At 43.5% G+C, this 21094-nt stretch overlaps 2 non-coding genes across 2 annotated transcripts; both read right to left on the reverse strand.

Annotated features, from left to right (window-relative positions):
• Nucleotides 1-12427: 12427 nt before the first annotated feature.
• Nucleotides 12428-12500, reverse strand: Trnaa-ugc (transfer RNA alanine (anticodon UGC)). The gene has a single exon. It is a non-coding gene; the product is annotated as a tRNA-Ala (tRNA).
• Nucleotides 12501-20758: 8258 nt separating this feature from the next.
• On the reverse strand, nt 20759-20831 carry Trnav-cac (transfer RNA valine (anticodon CAC)). The gene has a single exon. It is a non-coding gene; the product is annotated as a tRNA-Val (tRNA).
• Between the last annotated feature and the right edge of the window lie 263 nt (nt 20832-21094).

Genomic DNA, 21094 nt, shown 5'->3' on the forward strand with positions numbered 1-21094 from the left:
AGGAGAGAGGGCAATAGCTAGAGAAAACTATTTTTCTGCTTCTTCAATTGGAGAATAAATAGCATATTTGTGTACTAATAGAAAAGATCCAGTTGAGAGGGAAAAATTGATGATACAGAACAGGAGATGTCTTAGTACATTCAGGCTGCTATAACAAAATGCCTTAGACTATGTAATTGATAAACAACAGAAATTGATTTCTCAAAATTCTGGAGGCAAAAAGTGCAAGATCAAGTCATCAGCAGATTCTGTGTCTGGTGAGGGCCTGTGCCTCAGAGATAACATTTTCTATGTGTCCTCACATGGTGGAAGGGGCCAAAGAGGGTAGAGTGCTCCCTTTAACCTCTTTTATAAGGTTACTAATCCCATTCATGAGGCGTCTTCCCCCATGATTTAAGGTTCTTACCCTAAAGGGCCCATCTCTTTGTATTATCACATTGGTGACTAAATTTCTTTTATATATACACGCATATGTGTGTATACATGTGTATGTGTGTATGTGTTTGTCGATGGACCTTTATTTTTATTTATTTATTTATATGTGGTGCTGAGAATTGAACCCAGTGCCTCATACATGCTAGGCGAGTGCTCTACCACTGAGCCACAACCCCAGCTCAGTGATAAAATTTTAACATGAATTTGGGGGGAACACAGACGATAGCTGGACCAAGGTCTTTGGGGAGGTGAGAAGGAATGGAGTTGAATGCAGAGTAGAACCTGTACAGTTAGTTCATTATAGTGACAGGACTTTGCAGAAACCCAGTACAGAATCTTCAACCCTAAAGATTGGAAAAGCCCTTAGAATGATACACCCCAACCTTCTTTTATATGCAGGAATCCCCCCATGCGGCCAACCACCCGGAAAATGCTGACCAGACTCTGCTTGAACACCTTCAGTGAGATGCACTTACTATTTTCCAAAGCAGTCACTTGGACTGGAAGACTGTATGATGGTTAGGAAGTTCTTAAGGGTGCTATATCAAGATCTTCTTGCCAGGCATGGTGACACATACCTGTAATCCCAGTGACTTGGGAGGCTGAGGGAGGAGGATTGTGAGTTCAAATCCAGTCTCAGCAACTTATCGAGACTCTGCCTCAAAATAAAAAATATAAAGGGCTGGGGATGTGGCTCAGTGGTTAAGCTCCTCTGGGTTCAATCCCTGGTCCAAAAAAAAAAAAAAAAATCTTTCTCTTTGTCAGTTTAATCCACTGGACCTGGCTCTGTGTTCTAGTACTGAGACTCACAGTAATATCAAATGTTGAGAATTTTGCAAATGTCAAGTATTCTTTTACAGATCCTCTCTCACTGGATTCTCACAACAGCACAGTGAAGAAAGTAATATCCTATCCCTTGAACCAGTGGAGAAACTGAGGCTCAGGGAGATTAAACAGTCTAACAAAAGGAACAGGCCTAGCAAGTTGCAAAGCTGTGAATTCAGCCAGCAGCTCCCAAGTCCAAAGCCCACACTCTTTGCACTCCTCCACTCTGCCTGTGTCCCCTCTCTCTCTCCCACGGGCCAGTTCTTCAGTTTTATAGAGGCAGATGTCGTGTTCCCCATGAGTGTTTTCCCGTTAAACATTTCCACTGCTTTCAACCATTTCTCGTTAGGAGCCCTTTCCCCTCCTGACTGCAAACCCTGAGCAGCATGTTCCAGGTGGAGCCTAGCCAGGCCTGTGCAGAGCAGGCCTCTCGGGCCCCCACCTGGGGTCACTATTGTCATTTCTACAACCTGGAATTAAACTCCTGTCTTGGTAACAAAGCTTCATCAATCTGTTGGCTTACTCGGTTTTCACTCATAAATAATGAATAATCTGCATGGATGTTTGGTCTGTTTTGTTCCTTTGCAAAATCTTCAGTCCCCAGGAGCCCAGAGAAACAAGTGTTATGAGCACAGAAGGAGATGCATGAGGCATCCCCGGCATTTAATTATACTTTGAAATGTGTGGAGAAGTGTGAAACCTACCCCGCTTCCTAGATCAGGCATGTGGGCCCTATCTGTCTTTGGAAGGAGGATGTCCTCCCTCTGGATCTCAATGAATGAAACCATGTTGAGTTATTGCATCCACGTGGATTGCCAGCAGCTCTGAGTGTCTGGCAGACAGGAAACAAATCAAGTGACTATTCTTCCCAGACCACTCTTGCCAAACTGACTGCCAGGGGGCTCCAGGAACAGAGCTTCTGATGATGCCAGCTGGACAACTGGAAGGGCGACCGGGCTGGGGTGGATTCTTCCTCGATCCCTAAGGGAGCAGCCAAACTTCCAAAAGAGCAGAAACCACTGCAAGATAGGCTGTGCTGATCTGTAGGCTTCAGAATCCTCGAGTGCCCAGTAGGGAGTTTGCTCTTGTCAGGGACCAAGAAGTTCTCATTCTGAGAACATTCTGACCTTTACAATAAGCAGCAGCGCCCCTCCCTTCCCGCCGGCGCAAACTTCACCTTCCCGGCGGCGCGAACCTCACCTCCCGGCCGGCGCGAATTTGCACCCTATCAGGAACCCAGCAGAAGAACACAGCCAACCAGCCTGCACCTTGTCACACCCCTCCTTCCCTCAGTATAAATACCCCTGTGTGAACAATAAAAATTTGCAGCTTGATCAGAATTCCTGTCTTGCTGCCTCTCCCTGCGTCTCTTGTCCCTTCATTCCTTCTCTCTCAGGTTTGCGGTCCCGTGTTGATGTCCCGCGGGTCGGGACAGTTGGCGCCCAACGTGGTCGATTGGAAACTTTGAGAAGCGGAACGCTGCCCTCCGGGGAAGACTTGGCCAAGCAGGATTCGGGATCGCCCTGGTAGACGCAACCGGGAGTCAGATCCAGGAGGAGAGTGAGGTCAGCGCAAGGTAAGTGACGTACCATGGGACAAGCAGTCTCGTCACATGATTTGTTTCTGACGGGTCTCGAGGAGGCCCTCAAGACTCGGGGAGCGCGTGTTAAGAAAAAGGATTTAAGATTATTCTTTTCATACATAGAGGATTTGTGTCCTTGGTTTCCCCTCGAGGGATCGATTGATGGTAAAAGGTGGCTCAGAGTAGGAGACTGCCTCAAAGATTATTATGAGACTTTTGGTCCTCAAAGGTGCCCGTCACTGTCTTTTCTTATTGGAATTTAATTAATGAGATTCTTAAAAGTTCACCCTTTGACAGTGGTACTTTAAAACTTGTAAAGATTGGGGAGCAGGCAATGCAATCTACCTCTCGCCCCCCATCGGCATGCCCTTCGATTAGTATTCAAATGCCCCCTGCTCAGGCTTCTCAGGACCCTGGGACCCTCCCAGACCCTGGGAACCTCCCAGACCCCACCTTACCAAAGGAGTCCCCTAAAAATCCCCCTAAGATTTATCCGGTTTTAAATCCCCATGATGAGTTGACCCCAGAGGATGAGGCCACCCTGGAGGAGGCAGTGGCTCAACACCATTTTCCAGACCTGCCACCTCTTACAAATCCACTTCCCACTTATACACCCCCTGCCTTTCGTGCTCCGGTCCCTCAGGGACCTACTGCCCCCCCAGACATTTTTTCCCCGCTTCCCTTGCCTAATCTAACCCCTTTACGCGAGTCTCTCCAACATAGGCGGGAACAAATCCAACTTTTAAAAGAACTAAAAGCCCTTGATGCCGAGCTTCGCTCACTGGCCTTGGGCACGGAGTTAACACAAACTGGCCCAAAACCCCTTAATACTCGTAAGGTGAAGCCACGTGGTCAGCCTGTTCTTGCCTTTCCAGTCACTCGCAGTCAAGCAGATCAGCCCCCCCAAACTGAAGCAGAGAATTTAGAAGGAAGTCAGGAAGAGGAATCAGGGGATGAACAAGAGGTAGAACCAGAGAGGGAACAAGAGGAGGACCAGGAATCAGGGGATGAGGAGGAGCCCACCTCTGGACAGAGTGGAGCCCTTGGTTCTTATAAAAGGCTGAGCCTCCGCTTTCTTGAAAGACTTAAAAGGCTTGTACACAGTATGGCCCCACTGCACCTTATACACTGGCCTTGCTAGAGAACCATAGTACACAGTGGCTCACCCCTAATGATTGGAAATTTTTGGCCCGAGCCACCCTCAGTGCAGGTGACTTCCTGTTGTGGAACGCAGACTTTAGGGAATACTGTCGGGAAACTGCCCAAAAAAATTCAACCAAGGCTTCCTCTAAATCCTGGACCTATGTTAAATTAGTGGGTAATGCGCCATTTGATACCAACCCTAAACAGGCGCGCTTTCCTACTGGGCTCCTAGCGCAGGTTCAAACTGCTGGTTTGCATGCTTGGAGACGGCTCCCTCAAAAGGGCTCGGCCACCACCTCCCTAGCAAAAATTCATCAGGGTCCAGACGAGCCTTATAGTGACTTTGTTGCCCGGCTTAATCTAACTGCGGAGCGCTTACTTGGACCAAGTGAAAACGAGAGCTCCTTTGTAAAATATCTTGCCTTTGAAAATGCCAACCCAATATGTCAAGATGTTCTTCGGCCCCACAAAGATAAAGGGGACCTTTCTGACTTCATTAGGCTGTGTGCCGGGGTAGGAACAGCCCATGCCATGGGTCTCGCCATTGGTGCCGCCTTCACCAAGGCCCTTCACCACCCTGGCCCACGTACTTGCTTTACTTGCAAACAACCTGGCCATTTTGCGCGAGACTGCCCAACAGGGAAACTGGGTCAAGGACCCATATTTCCTCAAACAGGGGCTAAACCACCTCCGCTCACCCTTTGCCCTAAATGTGGTAAAGGTCGCCACTGGGCCAAGGAGTGTAGATCCAAGACCAATGCCCTTGGACAGCCTATTCCCTCTAACTTCTCGGGAAACTCCTCTCGGGGCCAGCCCCTGGCCCCGACCACCCCCAGAGCAAACCCAGGGGCAATAAGGTTTGTTCCCTCTCAGACTCCCAACCCAATCCAGGCTCCCTGTCCTTCTCCACAATCACCTCCCTCCAACGTGCTACCCCAGGCAGCGCAGGATTGGACCTCTGTGCCTCCACCGATACAATATTAGACTCTATGCAAGGACCTCAAATAATACCCACTGGGGTTGTAGGCCCCCCTCCACCTCATATGTGTGCTCTTATTCTTGGGAGAGCTCCTACCACCTTACAAGGTGTTCAGGTCTTCCCTGGCATCATTGATGATGATTACACTGGAGAAATTAAAATACTGGCCACAGCTGTTAACGGAGTAGCTGCCATCCCTGCAGGAACAAAAATTGCACAATTAATACTCCTTCCCCTCAATTCAGGAAATTCACCAGGAAACACAGCCTCCTTAGGTTCCTCTGATGTGTATTGGGTCCAACCTATCTCCCACAAAAGACCCACTCTTACCTTATTTATTGAAGGAAAGAAATTCCGAGGGATCCTAGATACTGGTGCGGATGCCACAGTTATTTCTCAAAAATATTGGCCATCAGAATGGCCCCTCACCTCATCACTAACTGACCTTAAAGGAATAGGGCAATCAAGAAACCCCTTAGTTAGCTCCAGGGTGCTTAATTGGACTGACACAAAAGATAACACAGGGAATAAAGGAACCGTTACCCCCTTTGTTGTTCCTGATCTCCCTGTCAACCTTTGGGGACGAGACATTCTAAGCCAAATGAAAGTTATTCTTGCTAGTCCCGACTCTTTAGTCACTCATCAAATGCTTCGTATGGGCTTTATCCCTGGTACAGGCCTTGGGAGGCTAGGACAAGGACAGGTTGAGCCTGTACAGCCCATACAAAAAACAGACAAATTTGGACTTGGGTATGTGGATTTTTAGTGTCGGTCCCTGACCCTCCTGTACCCCATGCAGACAAAATTATTTGGGAAACTCAAACTCCTGTGTGGGTGGATCAGTGGCCCCTTACCCAAGAAAAATTAGAGGCTGCCTCTATGTTAGTACAGGAACAGTTGACAGCCGGCCATGTGGAACCCTCAACCTCACCCTGGAATACTCCTATTTTTGTTATTAAGAAGAAATCAGGCAAATGGCGCCTTTTACAGGATTTGCGCGCTATCAATAAGGTTATGCGCCCGATGGGGGCACTACAGCCAGGCATCCCTACACCGGTAGCTATTCCTAGGGACTATTATAAAATGGTCATTGACTTAAAAGATTGCTTTTTTACTATTCCTTTACATCCTGATGACAGACCCTATTTTGCTTTCAGCCTCCCCCGCATCAATTTTCAGGGCCCTATGCAAAGATTTCAATGGAAGGTCCTTCCCCAGGGTATGGCTAACAGCCCTAGTCTTTGCCAAAAATATGTTGCTCAAGCAGTAGACCCTGTGAGAGAGCGGTGGCCACAAGTTTATATATTACATTATATGGATGATTTGTTAATTGCTGCACCTAATACCTATGATCTTAATAATTGTTATTTGGATCTCTATAAAGCCCTTACTGCCTTGGGGCTTCAGATAGCCCCTGATAAGGTTCAAACACAGGACCCCTACACCTACTTGGGCCTCAAACTTCAAACTAATCAAATTCAAATCCCTAATATACAATTGCGTGTGGACCATCTCCACACTCTTAACGATTTCCAAAAACTACTAGGGGATATCCAATGGCTAAGACCATATTTAAAACTGCCCACCTATGTGCTTTTGCCTCTTAATGATATTTTAAGGGGAGATTCTGACCCTTCTTCTCCTCGAGAGCTTACTCCCGAGGCACAGCAAGCATTAATTCAAGTCACAGAAGCCATTGCTCAACAATTTGTTACACAAATATCTTATAACCTTCCTTTGGTTTTGGTTATATTACACACCCCTCATACACCCACGGGACTATTCTGGCAGCGGGATCCACATTTTAAAAATAAAGGTTGCCCCTTGCTCTGGGTTCATTTGCCCGCCACATCCTCTAAAGTTATTGCTGTCTATCCTGCTCAGGTAGCTTCTATCATTATTAAAGGTCGCTTGCTTTCTCGACAACATTTTGGCAAAGACCCTGATAGCATTCTGATTCCATACACTAAGGATCAAACCCAATTTTTGCTACAGACGAGGGATGAATGGGGTATTGCTCTATCAGGCTTTTTGGGAATAATCGATAACCACCTTCCCAATGACCCCCTTTTGCATTTTGCTCAGTTACATCCATTTATTTTTCCTCGGGTTACTCGGAAGGCTCCTATTCCACAAGCCCTTACTGTTTTTACAGATGGCTCCAGCAATGGCCGTGCAGCCTTTGTTGTTGATAATCAGCCCACCACCTTTGACACTGCCTATCCATCAGCACAGCTTGTAGAATTGTTTGCTATAACACAAGTCTTTATGGCATTTTTTGATAAACCTATTAATATTTATACAGACAGTGCTTACATTGCCCATTCTGTGCCCCTATTGGAGATTTCACCCGCCATTAAGGCTTCCTCCAACGCAGCCTTTTTGTTTAACCAGCTTCAACGACTAATTCAGGCTAGAAAACATCCATTTTTCTTAGGACACATTAGAGCACATTCTGATCTTCCCGGTCCCCTATCACGGGGTAATGCTCAGGCTGATGCAGCCACTCGGTCCCTTTTCCCAGTTCTTATTGGATCCATCCGAGAGGCCACAGATTTACACAAACTTCACCACTTAAATTCTCAGAGCCTTCGGCTACTTTGTAAAATTACCAGGCAACAAGCAAGGGAAATTGTAAAAGCGTGTCCTGCTTGCGTTGTCTCCCTTCCTATTCAACATCTGGGTGTTAACCCTCGAGGATTACTGCCCAATCAGATTTGGCAGATGGATGTTACTCACTTTCCTGAATTTGGGAAAACAAAGTACATACATGTTTCCATAGATACCTTTAGTGGCTTTATTTTTGCATCACCGCATTGCGGAGAAGCTACCAAGGATGTCATTTCTCATCTTGTCTCAGCCTTTTCCATAATGGGAAAGCCAGCACATATTAAGACAGATAATGGCCCTGCATATACCAGTACCAAGTTCAAACAGTTTTGTGCCACTCTTCAAATCTCTCATACTACTGGAATTCCATATAACCCTCAAGGTCAAGGCATTGTGGAACGTGCACACCTCACCTTAAAAACCTGGCTTACCCGCCTTAAGGCCTCTTCCCTTGCATTTACCACTCCCAGGGATCGCCTTAATCATGCATTATTTGCTCTTAACTTTCTTACCCTAGACAATGAAGGACATTCGACCGCAGACAGACATTGGCATCCCTCTTCTAGTTCTGCTCGCCCATCTGTTATGTGGCGCGATCCTTTAACAAATAAATGGAAAGGCCCAGATCCCGTCCTCATTTGGGGACGAGGCTCAGCTTGTATTTTAGATCAAGAACAAGCAGCCCCAAGATGGTTACCAGAACGCCTGGTCAAACAGGTCAATGATTTACCACAACCCAGGGACGGAAACCTTCCCCCTGAGGATGAATCTTCCTCTCTTATAGATGCAGCTAACAATCTATGCGAAAAATCCCCTGAATGACAGACCCTGTTCTTGCACAACCTCTACAGCAGTGGCCTCAGGTACTGCTGGTTTGGGGGTCTCTCTTACTCAATATACAAAATTATCCAAACAATTGATTTCTGATGTACAGATACTCTCAAGCACCATACAAGATCTTCAAGATCAGGTGGATTCCTTAGCAGAAGTGGTCCTACAAAATAGGAGAGGTTTAGACCTTCTAACTGCCGAACAGGGAGGCATTTGTCTGTCTTTGCAGGAAAAATGCTGTTTCTATGCCAACAAGTCAGGAATTGTTAAGGACAAGATCAAAGAGCTGCAGGAAGACTCAGAAAAACGCCGACAAGCACTGGCTGATAATCCACTATGGACTGGATTCAGTGGACTCCTTCCCTATCTTCTTCCCTTCTTAGGTCCCCTCCTTTGCTTGCTGCTTATTGTATCTATAGGTCCTTTGATATTCAACAAGATCATGGCTTTTCTTAAAGCTCAAATTGAGGCTATACAGGCGAAACCTATTCAGGTTCATTACCATCGACTGGAGATGATGGATCGTGATGATGATCTTAAAAGACCATCACCCCTGTGAGCTGAACTGGACAGCCAATGACGGGTAAGATTCGTGAGAGCTCATACCAACCTAAGACAGGAAATGAGGGCTAGAGCCTCATTATCCAATGACGGGTAAGGATGCTGCTCTGCCACGGACAACCCAAGACAGGCGCAGTTCCCGAGGGATTGTCACTCCAGCTCTGTACCTGTTCGGGCAAGCCGCGCCCCCGCCTCAGCGCATAGCCTCTATCACCCCCTTAAAATATGGCTATCGAAAAATGGTCAATAATTTTATATAAGAAAGGGGGAAATGTCAGGGACCAAGAAGTTCTCATTCTGAGAACATTCTGACCTTTACAATAAGCAGCAGCGCCCCTCCCTTCCCGCCGGCGCAAACTTCACCTTCCCGGCGGCGCGAACCTCACCTCCCGGCCGGCGCGAATTTGCACCCTATCAGGAACCCAGCAGAAGAACACAGCCAACCAGCCTGCACCTTGTCACACCCCTCCTTCCCTCAGTATAAATACCCCTGTGTGAACAATAAAAATTTGCAGCTTGATCAGAATTCCTGTCTTGCTGCCTCTCCCTGCGTCTCTTGTCCCTTCATTCCTTCTCTCTCAGGTTTGCGGTCCCGTGTTGATGTCCCGCGGGTCGGGACATGCTCTGACCCCTCAGCCAGCCTGTCAAGGCCAGGCAGGGTTGTTTTGCTTCAAGGTATTGGAAATCCATAGCATTTCTGCCAAAGATGGCATGCAAATCCATTCACAATGGCTCCCCCTTCCCCCCCTGTTTGTGGGCACAGCTAGCCACCCACTGGAAGAACTGACCTAAGAGCAGTATCAAGTCTTTTTTTTTTTTGGTGCTGGGGATCCAACCCAGGGCCTTGTGCTTACCAGGCAAGCACTCTACCGACTGAGCTATCTCCCTAGCCCCAGTATCAAGTCTTTGAACCCATGCTTAGCTTGAGGCCTTCTTTGTCCTCTCTACCAACCTGCACCAAGCCCCCAGCACTTCAAAGGGAACATGATCATAGCAAACCAATTGAGACGGATTGGTCTCACTGGCCCTAACTGACAAGTAAAAATGGAAATAATGTGTGGCTTTCCCAAGACTACAAAATACACAGGTGACAATAACAGACTCAATGCCAGTAAAGGTGCACGTCCTATTTCTTGATCTACAGATAATAACCAATTACAATACAAAATGCAACCAACAACACTTCAAGTTGAAATTGCACCAGATTCTGCTCATTGTAAGTCAGAAAGATGTTCAGGGACTGGGGGTATAATTCAGTGCTAGAGAGCTTTTGTGGCCCTGGAGTCCATCCTAGCACCATACACACACACACGCACAAAAGAAAAATAGAACAATGTACAAATGCATTCAGCCCATGCAAAGGCCACCAAAATGCAGAGGCTGCCAAATGACAAATACAACTAGCTTGGAGGTCTAGGGTCACTTCGAAAAATGCCAGTTGGAGGACTGTCTTCCCTCATTCATTTCACAGAAGAGGTAGGTGCGGCCTCACAGAGAAGCCTCCAGGAAATGTGGAGATCAGATGGCAGAGTTGAGAGTGCCACCAGAAAAGGTCTTTACAACCAGAATTCTGTCCCACGTCTGAGATCCCTACCACTGGAGCCACTTCTTTAGGCTAAGGCATTAAAGGTTGCTATCACAAGACAAATATTTCAGAGTATAAACTACTGACTGTGTTGGGGGTAGTCGCGCATGCCTGCAATCCCCGTAACTCAGGAGACAGAGGCAGGAAGATCTCAAGTTTGAGGCCAGCCTGGACAATTTGGCGAAACATGTTTCAAGATAGAGATTTAAAAGAGAGTGTTGGGCAGGGGAGTTGGGAATAAAGCTCAGTGTTAGAGTGCCCCTGGGTTCAATCCAAAGTCCTGAAAAAAAATGATATTAACTGAATACCTGAACAACTAACCCTTGAATTACATCCATTCAGCACTAGCTGTGCAATCTTGGGCAAGTCATGTAGCCATTTAACTTGTCTGTGCTGCAATTTCTTTATCTGTAAAGTGGGAGTAATAATGGAATGTACTCAAGGTTGTTTTGAGGATTCAATGACATAATACACGTAAATGTGGAGCAGCAACTGGCACACAATACCAGGTGTCAGCTGCTATCAGTCTGATGGAGTCAGACAGTGAAGGGCTTGGAATGACAGGCTGAGAAACAATGTGAGCATGGGGCACAGTGGCACATGCCTGTAATCCCAGTGACTTGAGAGCCTGAGGCAGGAGGATCTCAAATTCAATGCCAGCCTCAGCAACTTAGCAAGACCATCCATCAGCAACTTACTGAGACCCTGTCTCTAAATAAAAATAAAAAGGGCTGAGGATGTGGCTCAGTGGTTAAGCACCTCTGGGTTCAATCCCAGGTACCAAAAAGAAAAGAAAAAAAGAAACAATGCCAAATCAGGTCTGCTGCTCCTCTTGTTCTGGAGTCACTTTTGGGGGGATCAACCAAACCTTGGTTGCAGGATCAGCCCTGTCCCAGGCTCAAGCCAGAGGTATGTTAGCAACTCCATCCTGGGACTCGGGGAGTCTGCCTCAGGACAGCCTTACTGCTGGCTAGCCCTGATTTCAGGCTCCCAAGGCCTTGTCCCCTACCCATTCATCATGCCTCAGTTCTGGTTGCTAAATCCTTGCCTTTTCCCCTGTTGCTCATTTTGAGGACATTTAACCTAGATGAAGAATTGACACATAAGTCATTCGAGAACCATTCAGGGAAGTATATGTTGTAAAATGTTAGTTGGGGTGTTTTGGACTATGAGAATGCTGTGAAGGAGAAAGCAATTAGGATTAGAGTAGGAAGCAGAACTGGGATGAGGAACATTTGCATGGCAGGAGGTGGAAGGGGAAAACCAGAGTCTGGTCACCTTCTTAGATACCTAGCCCCCTAACACTCGATTTACAATCTATTTCCAGTTCCCAGTGCCTTACTGTCTGTTCTGTTCCACAGCAGGTAGCTAGATTGTGTAGAGAGATGGCAATGCCTACTGACACTGAGGACAGCAGTGGCATTGCTGGATGTGGAGGTTATCCCATTGATGCCCTCTGTTGACAGATAACCAGATGGAGCACTACCTAGGGAGCCCTTGAAATGAACATGTTGCTGGATCTTTAAAGCCAGCATCATTATTGTTTAAAACCAACTTCTTTCTTGGAAGCCTTTGAAGAAGCACAAGAGATTAGGCCTTATTTTTTAACAAACCCCCATCATCAGGTTCAACTTAGGGTGAACCAAATCATTCCCATAATCCTTTGGACATCATTTTCAGAAAGCTCACTACTCTTCCTCTGCCTTGGACTTAACTGTCTGGTTTCTTTCTTTCTTTCTTTTTTTTTTTTGTACCGGGGATTGTACCCTGGGAGTCATATTCTGCAGATCCTTTTATTTTCCATTTTGAGACAGGGTCTTACTAGAGACCATATGTCATTCTGAATCAGCCAGAATCTTTTTATTTATTTACTTATTGGTGGTGCTGGGGATCGAACCCAGGGCTTTGTGCTTGCAAGGCAAACACTCTACCAACTGAGCTATATCCCCAGCCCCAGCCAACCAGCCAGAATCTTTTGGTGTAATAGAAGGATCATGGGCATTGGAGTTAAACAGACCTGCTTGAATACTGGCTCCATTATTTACTAGTTTTCATCCCTGAGTAAATATCCTTACGTGTCAGTACCTCAGTTATCTTATTTGGTTTTGGTGTTTTTTGTTTGTTTGTTTTTAGTACCAGGGATTGAACCCACGGGCACTTAACCACTGAGGCACATCCCCAACCCTTTTTATTTTTTATTTTGAGACGAGGCCTTGCTAAAGGGCTGAGGCTAGCTTTGAACTTGTGATTCTCCTGCCTCAGCCTCCCAAGCCACTGGTATAACAGGCATGTACCACCGTGTTTGGCTCTCAGTTATCTTATCTGTAAAACGGGATCAATGCAGTAAACCAGCTGCTCCAAAATGGGGTGTGAAAAATGATTCACTGAGGCATAGGAAGATAATTTTAGAACTGCTATATAAATGTGTTTGATAACTAAATACAAAGGAAAATAAACTGTAATATATACAATACATTTGACACCAGTACCCTCACTCAGTCCATATGTAAGATGGTCACTAATGGATATCCTGAAGGAAGAGGAGAAATCTCACCACACAAATTTGCCCTCTTCATATTGGTTTTAGCATATTCCAAGCATATTCTGAGATTTCTGCATTGGGTTTTGAATTTACAAATTACATCATCTGGTTTAACTAAACTAATCCTCCCCAAATGGAAAAGTGGCTTTAAAAGATTCCTACAAAAAAACCACAGCCTGAATGAAGATAATATGAAGAACACAAGTAAAAGTAGGTAGTAGGAAAATGACAGAACCGTCATCTCCCATTCCTACTCCAACTCCAAGTTCTTCACCAACCCCATTCCAAAGCAAAAAAAAAAAAAAAGAATGAATGCATTCCGATAAGAAATCAACCAAAACAGCTGGCTGTAGTGACACACCTGTGATCCCGGCAGCTCAGGAGGCTGAGGCAGGAGGATCACAAGTTCAAGGCCAGCCCCAGCAACCTAGTGAGGACCTAAGCAACTCAGCAAGACCCTGTCTCTAAATATAAAAATAAATAAAAAGGGCTGGGGATGTGGCTCAGTGGTTCAGCACCCCTGGGTTCAATCCCTGGTACCAAAAATAAATAAATAAATAAATAAATAAATAAATAAATAAATAAATAAATCAGCAAAAAGAAAAGAAGAAAAAAAGAAACGATCATGCTTACAGTATGTGATTCACCTCTACTACTGTTAATATACTTATAATTGAGATATTGAATCGGAGTAGCCTAGTATGGTAGAAGTGATGTTACCTAATTTCCAAAGTAGATCATCAACTATGAGGAGGGACTGAGATAGGAATTTGGTGATACAGAAAAGGGTGATATATCCTGAGTCTCAAAGGAAGTGCCCATGAACCATTAAAATGCAGAATGCACCCATGAATGGTTGCAACTCTTGAGTGACCACGCCAGTGCCCTTGGCCCACACCCTTGATACATGCCCTTGCCTGCAAAAAATAACAGGAAGGCAAAGCTAAAGCAAAGGGAAAAATGACCCAAAATTGTGTAGCTCTGCCCTGACTCTACCTCTAGTCCAGCCCTAAGCAACCATCCCTTTATAAATATCAATACCCCACACCAACAGGTTGCTGTTTCTCCCTCTGGAGATGGCCCCCATTCTATATTGAATAGGTATTCCTTGCTTCATCACCAAAACTTCTCTTTTTTTTAAATAATGTTTTAGTTGTAGATGGACCCAATACCTTTATTTTTTAAAAAAATATATTTTTTAAAGTTGGCAATGAACCTTTATTTTACTTATGTATATGCAGTGCTGAGAATTGAACCCAGTGCCTCACACATGCTAGGTAAGCACTCTGCCACTTGAGCCACAACCCCAGCTCCCTTTATTTTATTTATTTATTTTTATGTGGTGCTGAGGATGGAACCCAGTACCTCACACGTGCCAGGTGAGTACCCTACCATTGAGCCACAACCCCAGGCCAGCTTCTCACTCTTGAAACACCCTGGATTCTCCCCTGAGTGTGCCTCTGCTTTCCTAAATAAACTTCTATGTCTCTGACTGGCACAGGCTGACATTCTTCTCCCTCATGAATGACAAGAACCCTGCTGATTCTGAGTCAACCTCCCCCTTCTCTCTAGGAACTTCCTTCTTCAGAGACAATTCTTCTATGACAGGGTGACCTGCAAGTATTTGGTCAGCAGCCTCAGCTGAGGTTCCTAGTCAGCAGCCATCGACAAATGACAGACATGGGAGGAAAGACATCTCCAGAGGAATCCACCCTTAGCTGTCAAGTCAACCCCAGTCATCATGTCTTCCCAAACAATGAACCAGACATCATGGAGCACAGAGAAGGCACACCCACACGCACTGTACAAATGCCTGGACCTCAGGATCCAGGAGCATAAAAAAGTGGCTATTTTTTTTTTTACCACTAAGTTTTAGGATGATTTGTTACATAGTAATAGAAGAAGGATAATGATAGGGAGGAGCCACAAAGGAGGTTTCTGGGTGCTGTGACAGTCCATTTCTTGATCTGAATGCTAGTTACAAAGGTGTGAAGGTGTGTTTAATCTCTAGGAATGTGTCAAGCTGTATACTTGTGACTTATGCACTTCTCTGTTTGTATGTCATATTTTTTTAAAGTTTATGTTTTAAAAACCTAGGCATTGAGTTATAGAGTCAGACTAGATGCCCATCAGTGGATGAATGGACAAAGAAAATGTGGATACCCAATGCAGATTTAATCTGTCACAAAGTAGAACAGAATCATGTCATTTGCTACAGTAAAATGGGTGGAACTGGAGAGTATTGTGTTAAGAAAACTAAGTCAGACTCAGAAAGACAAAGACTGCATGTTTTCTCTAACATGTGGAATCTAGAAAGAAAAAAAGGACAACATGAATGTAGAAGGGTGACCATTAGGGAAGGGGAGGAAGGAAATATGGAGGATGGATGGGATCAAAATGCATCATATATCTGGGCTCGGTGGTGCACGTCTCTAATCCCAGCGACTCCAGAGGCTGAGGCAGAGGATCATGAGCTCAAAGCCAGCCTCAGCAACTCAGTGAGACCCTGTCTCAAAATAAAAAAAAAAAAAAAGGGGAGCTGGGGATGCGGCTCGGTGGTTAAGCACCCCTGGGTTCAATTCCCAGTACCAAAAAATAAGTGTCATATGAAGTTATGATATTGTCACAATGAAACCCATTATTTTATACAATTCATATGCACTAACAACTATAATAATAAAAACCTTAGGCATTCCAAACATAAAGACAAATCTCTATTATTTTTCCAGCAGTGTTTAAAACCATGTAAGTTCTAGAGAGTAACTCAGTGGTCAAGTGCTTGCCTAGCACGGGTGAGGCCCTGAGTTTGATCCCCAGCAGAGTGAAAAATTTGTTTAAAATCATGTGACTCTCAATATAGTACTCTATTAGAGCTCACTGAATGTAAAGATACATGTTTTGAAGCTTGATTTGAAGCTTTTACTTAGTACAAAAAAAACAAAAGATCACAGAGTCCTTTGGGGAAACATTTGTTTTTCTTATCATAGTTAAAATAGTCAAAATAATCCATGTGAAACACTATGGTGACAAACTAAAATGCATTCCTTTGTCAGAAAATGCAGTTGGAAGGCATCTAGAACACACTGCTGAAGATTTGAACAAATAGTATTAGAATAAATGATATAGCTAGGAAGTTTTCTGTAAGTTGGATAAAATGTTTCTAACATCTTCAACTTTGCATCTGCTCGGTTCCATTTCAATAGTGAACTCTTTAAAGAACTGCTTTTTGTGGGCTACTAAGGGAAAATATAAAAGAGAATATACATTATGATCAGAAAATGATGTGTTTTGTTTTTAATACAGATTTTTCATATAGATGAGTTGTTGCTTGGGCAGGACTATTTTCCAAATAGTGGAGATGGATTTCAAGCTAAGTTTACTGAGAAAGTTGGTGTACTATTTCAGCAAAGGTATTGAAAGCTGCAGTGTGGAAAGCTCTATAGGGTGCATCATTATGGTCAACGGCGTAAAAACAAGATGCTTGCTGGGCCATGGTGGGACATGCTCATAATCCCAGTGACTTGGGAGACTGAGGCAGGAAGATCATGAGTTCAAAGCCAGCCTCAGCAATTTACCAAGGCCCTAAGCAACTCAGCAAGACCCTGTCTCAAAATAAAAGATAAAAAGGGGCTGGGGGTGTGACTCAGTGGGTTCAATCCCTGCTACAAAAAAACAAAAAAGCTTTTGATATATAGTAAATTATTTAAAGTACTCCATTTTATAAATCCTTAAAGAGTTTTCAAACTAAAGGAGCACTTTCCTTTCACATATAGATATGAATTAAATATTTACTTCTTCAGTGATGCCCTGCAGCAATCAGGGGACTTTACACACACACACACACACACACACACACACACACACACACACACACACACAGCTCAATCCTATCATCCCAGCTACTTGGGAATCTGAGGTAGAAGGAGAGCAAGTTCAAAGCCAACCTGGGCGTTTTAGCAAGACCCTGTCTCAAAATTTAAAATGAGCAAGATACTACAATGGTGGATACATTTGTATAAACTTTCAGAAAGTACAACACCAGGAGTGAACACTAATATAAACTGCCGCCTTTGTTGATAATAATGTTTCAATATAAGCTCATCCATTGTAACCAATGTACCATTGCTGAGGGCAGGGGACAGGAACTCTGTGTGTTCCACTCCATTTTGCCATGAACTTAAGACTCTAAAAAGTGTGTAAAAAATTAAAAAAATAAAAATAGGGCTGTGGTTGTAGTTCAGTGGTAGAGCGCTTGCCTAGCACGTGTGAGGCAATGGGTTCAATTCTCAGCACTACATATAAATAATTATATAAAGGCATAAAAATAACTTTAAAATGTACCCAAACTGAACTGTTAAAAAAAATAAGGGCAGCAGATGCTTGCCAAAAAATAAAATAAAAACTGAAAAGGGCTAGGGGTATGGCTCAGTGATAGAGCACTTGCCTAGCACGTGTGAGGCACCGGGTTCCATCCTCTTACAACTCAAGAGCTCATGCGTGCACACACACACACACACACACACACACACACACCACACGCACACACACACATAAAATAAGCACATACAGTCCCGTTCTTCAAGGTAAAGCTGATCTTTTATCAATGAATGAGAAAGTAACTGCTTGGGAAGAACACTTGGTATAGAAAGAGAATATCTGGAAAATAGATGTTTGTGTTTTCTTTGTTATGTAATTCTGTGGTCAAAAATTATGTTAAAAAATAATTTAAAAATTATGTTAAATTGTATACCTAGAAAACCTCCCATATTTACATACTTGGGAACCAAAACTCTGAACCTGTTTTAAAATCCTGTACATGTAGAATTTTCACAGCTTTCAAACACATTTGTTAAAAACAAAAATGCAGTAACCGCCCAGTGCAGTGATGCATCCCTGTAATCCCAGTGGCTCGGGAGGCTGAGGCAGGACGACCTGAGTTCAAAGCCAGCCTCAGCAACTTATCATGGCCCTAAGAAAATTAGTGAGACCCTGTCTATAAATAAAATACAAAAAGGGCTGAGGATGTAGCTCAGTGGTTGTATGTCCCCAAGTTCAATCCCCAGTACCAAAAAGGAAAAGAAAAAAAAAAGTGCAATAACTACTTATTGGTTTATAAGAACAAGTGATTGACACCTGGAAAGGCAAATGTTTACCAGCTGAATTTCATCAAAAACTTTTGCAAAATAGGTGGGTAGAATGGCAAAATGAAAACCATGACATTGCAAGCCTAGTCAATAAAAGTTTCCTTCTATTTGGAGCTGTATATCTTTTTTTTAAGGCAGTATTCTTATACCTGGGGCTGGGACTGGGTCTCAGCAGTGGAGTGTTAGCCTGGCATGCATGGGGTCCTGGGTTCGATTCTCAGCACCACATAAAAATGAATAAATAAGGGTATTTTGTCCATCTACAACTAAAAAAAATTTAAAAATATCTTTATACCTGCATTTTATTTATTTTTTATGTGGTGCTGAGGATCAAATCCAGTGCCTCACACATGCCTGGCAAGTACTCCACCACAGAGCCACAACCCCAGTCCTGGAGTTGTATATCTTTGTGAGACATCATCTTTCTTATCTACAACAGTCACTGATCCCAAGTGCTGAAATAAGCTAAGAACCACACCTTCAAATAGCTGTATTACAATATTGATGCAAGATTTTTTAAAAAGTACATGTAATCACAATCTCTTGTGAAAAAAAGTAATATATTTTAGTGACTATCCAAGTAGCTTTTTGTTCTACTGTCATATATACCTAAAAAGAACAAATAAAAAAAAACAATTTCAAAAAAAGTTCTAGGATCAATTCCCAGTACAGCAAATAAATAAATAATATTTTATATTTTGAGACTTATAAACAAATTATCAAGCTGGGGATGTAGCTCAGTGGTAGAGTACTTGCATGCATGGTGGAGGTCCTGGGTTCAATCTCCAGCACTGAAAAGTATTTTTAATTATTTCAAAATGTTTTTATTTTATCTTCATCTCATTTTTGAAAAATTTCATTTTCGTGCCAGGTGCGTTGGTCTGCACCTGTAATACCAGCAACTTGTGAAGCTGAGGCAGGAGGATCACCAAGTTTGAACCTCAGCAATTGAGAAAGACCCTGTCTCAAAATAAAAAAAATAAATAAAAAGGGCTGGGAATGTAGCTCAGTGGTAGTACCCTGGGTTCATTTCCCAGTGTCAAAAATGAAAAAAAAAATTTTGTATATGCTTTGTAATGTACATAATTATATTAGTAGAGTAATATACATACATCATTTTTTTGATGGTGTTGGAGATCAAACCCAGGGTCTATATGTATGTTAGGCAACTGCTTTCTCTACCCAGTACATCAAACCCAGTACATCATTTTGAAATTATCAAACACACAAATATTGAGAATACCTGCTCAAAATATTTTCATTATAGGAGCATACAATCAAAATAGTTGGGGTAGTAGGGGTGTTTCTACAGACTCAGGTACTGGAGAAGCTGAGGTGGCAAGATCATGGGCAACATAGTGAAAAGACATCTTAAAAAAAAAAGAAAGAAAAGTTGGGCCAGGCACCATGTTGCACACCTGTAATCCCAGGGACTCAGGAGGCTGAGGCAGGAGGATTGCAAGTTCAAAGCCAGCCTCAGCAACATAGCAAGACCTTGTCTCAAAATAAAAAAAATAAAAAAGAATGTGGATATGTGGCTCAGTGGTTGAGTGCCTCTGGGTTTATCCCTGGTACAAAAAAAAAAGTTGGGAGACCATAACTTTAATAATATCTACCTCATAAATGTGCTTAGCACAGTACTTGGCCCACAAGTCCTCAGTGATTGAGTGTTGACTTTTACAACATCTCCCGTATGAGTGATACATTAGAGGCAATGTAACAAATAGTTTAAAAGCTCATGCCTGTAATCCCAGTGAGTGGGAGGATACCAAGTTCAAAGCCAGCTTAGATCCTGTTTCAAAATAAAAAGTAAAAAGGGCTGGGGGTGTAGTTCATTGGCAGAGCACTTCTCTAGCATGTGTGAGGCCCTGGGTTCAATCCCCAGCATATAAACAATAAAAACAAAAAAGCATCAGGTGAATTTGGCTGGGTTCCTACCAGAGTGAACACAGCCAATTAACTTCAATAGGGCTCAGATTCTCATTAGTCTCTTAGAGTTGTGAAGACTAAGAGAGATAATGCACTTTATTGGAACAGTTTTATTGAGATATAGTTCACATGCCATACAATTAACCACTTTAAAGTATACATTTCAGTGGTTCTTAGTACATGAATGAGTTTGTGCAACCATTGCTACTTCCTGATTCCAGAACATTTTCAACACCCCAAAAGAAACCCATACCCATCAATAGTCACTCTCTATTCCCCATTCCCCATGCCTACCTTGACAGCCACTTACCTATTTTCTGTCTTGATGGAGTTGCCTTTTCTGGACATCTCATATAAATGGAATTAGAAGAGTCTTTCATGTCTGGTTTCTTTCACTTAGCATAATGTTTGCAAAGTTCATCCAGATTGTAGCATGTGTCAATACTTCATTCCTTTTGTTGTTGTTATAGTTTGCAGTGCTGGGGATCTAAACCCAGGGCCTTGCATATGCTAAGCAAGTACTCTACCACTGAGCTATTTCCCCAACCCTTCATTCCCTTCGATAGCCAAATAATATTACTTTGGTTTTTATTGGCAGTGCTGGGGCTTGAACCCAGGGCCACGTGCTTGTGAGGCAAGCACTCTACCAACTGAGCTATATCCCCAGCCCCAAATAATATTACATTGTATGGCTATCCTACATTTTGTTTATCCATTCACAGATTTTGATATTGTCATGATGGACATTTTCTGTCAGTCTGTTTTCTATTGCTAAAACAGAATTCCTGAATCTGGATGGTTGATAAAGAATAAAGGTTTATTTTGGCTCATTGTTCTGGAGACTGGGAAGTCCAAGCACATGATGAAGGCCTCATGCTGCTTCAACTCATGTCAGAAAGTAAAAGGTAAGCAGGTACATGCAAAAGAG

This window comes from Sciurus carolinensis, chromosome X, assembly GCF_902686445.1.
Source record: "Sciurus carolinensis chromosome X, mSciCar1.2, whole genome shotgun sequence".
NCBI lineage: Eukaryota > Metazoa > Chordata > Mammalia > Rodentia > Sciuridae > Sciurus > Sciurus carolinensis.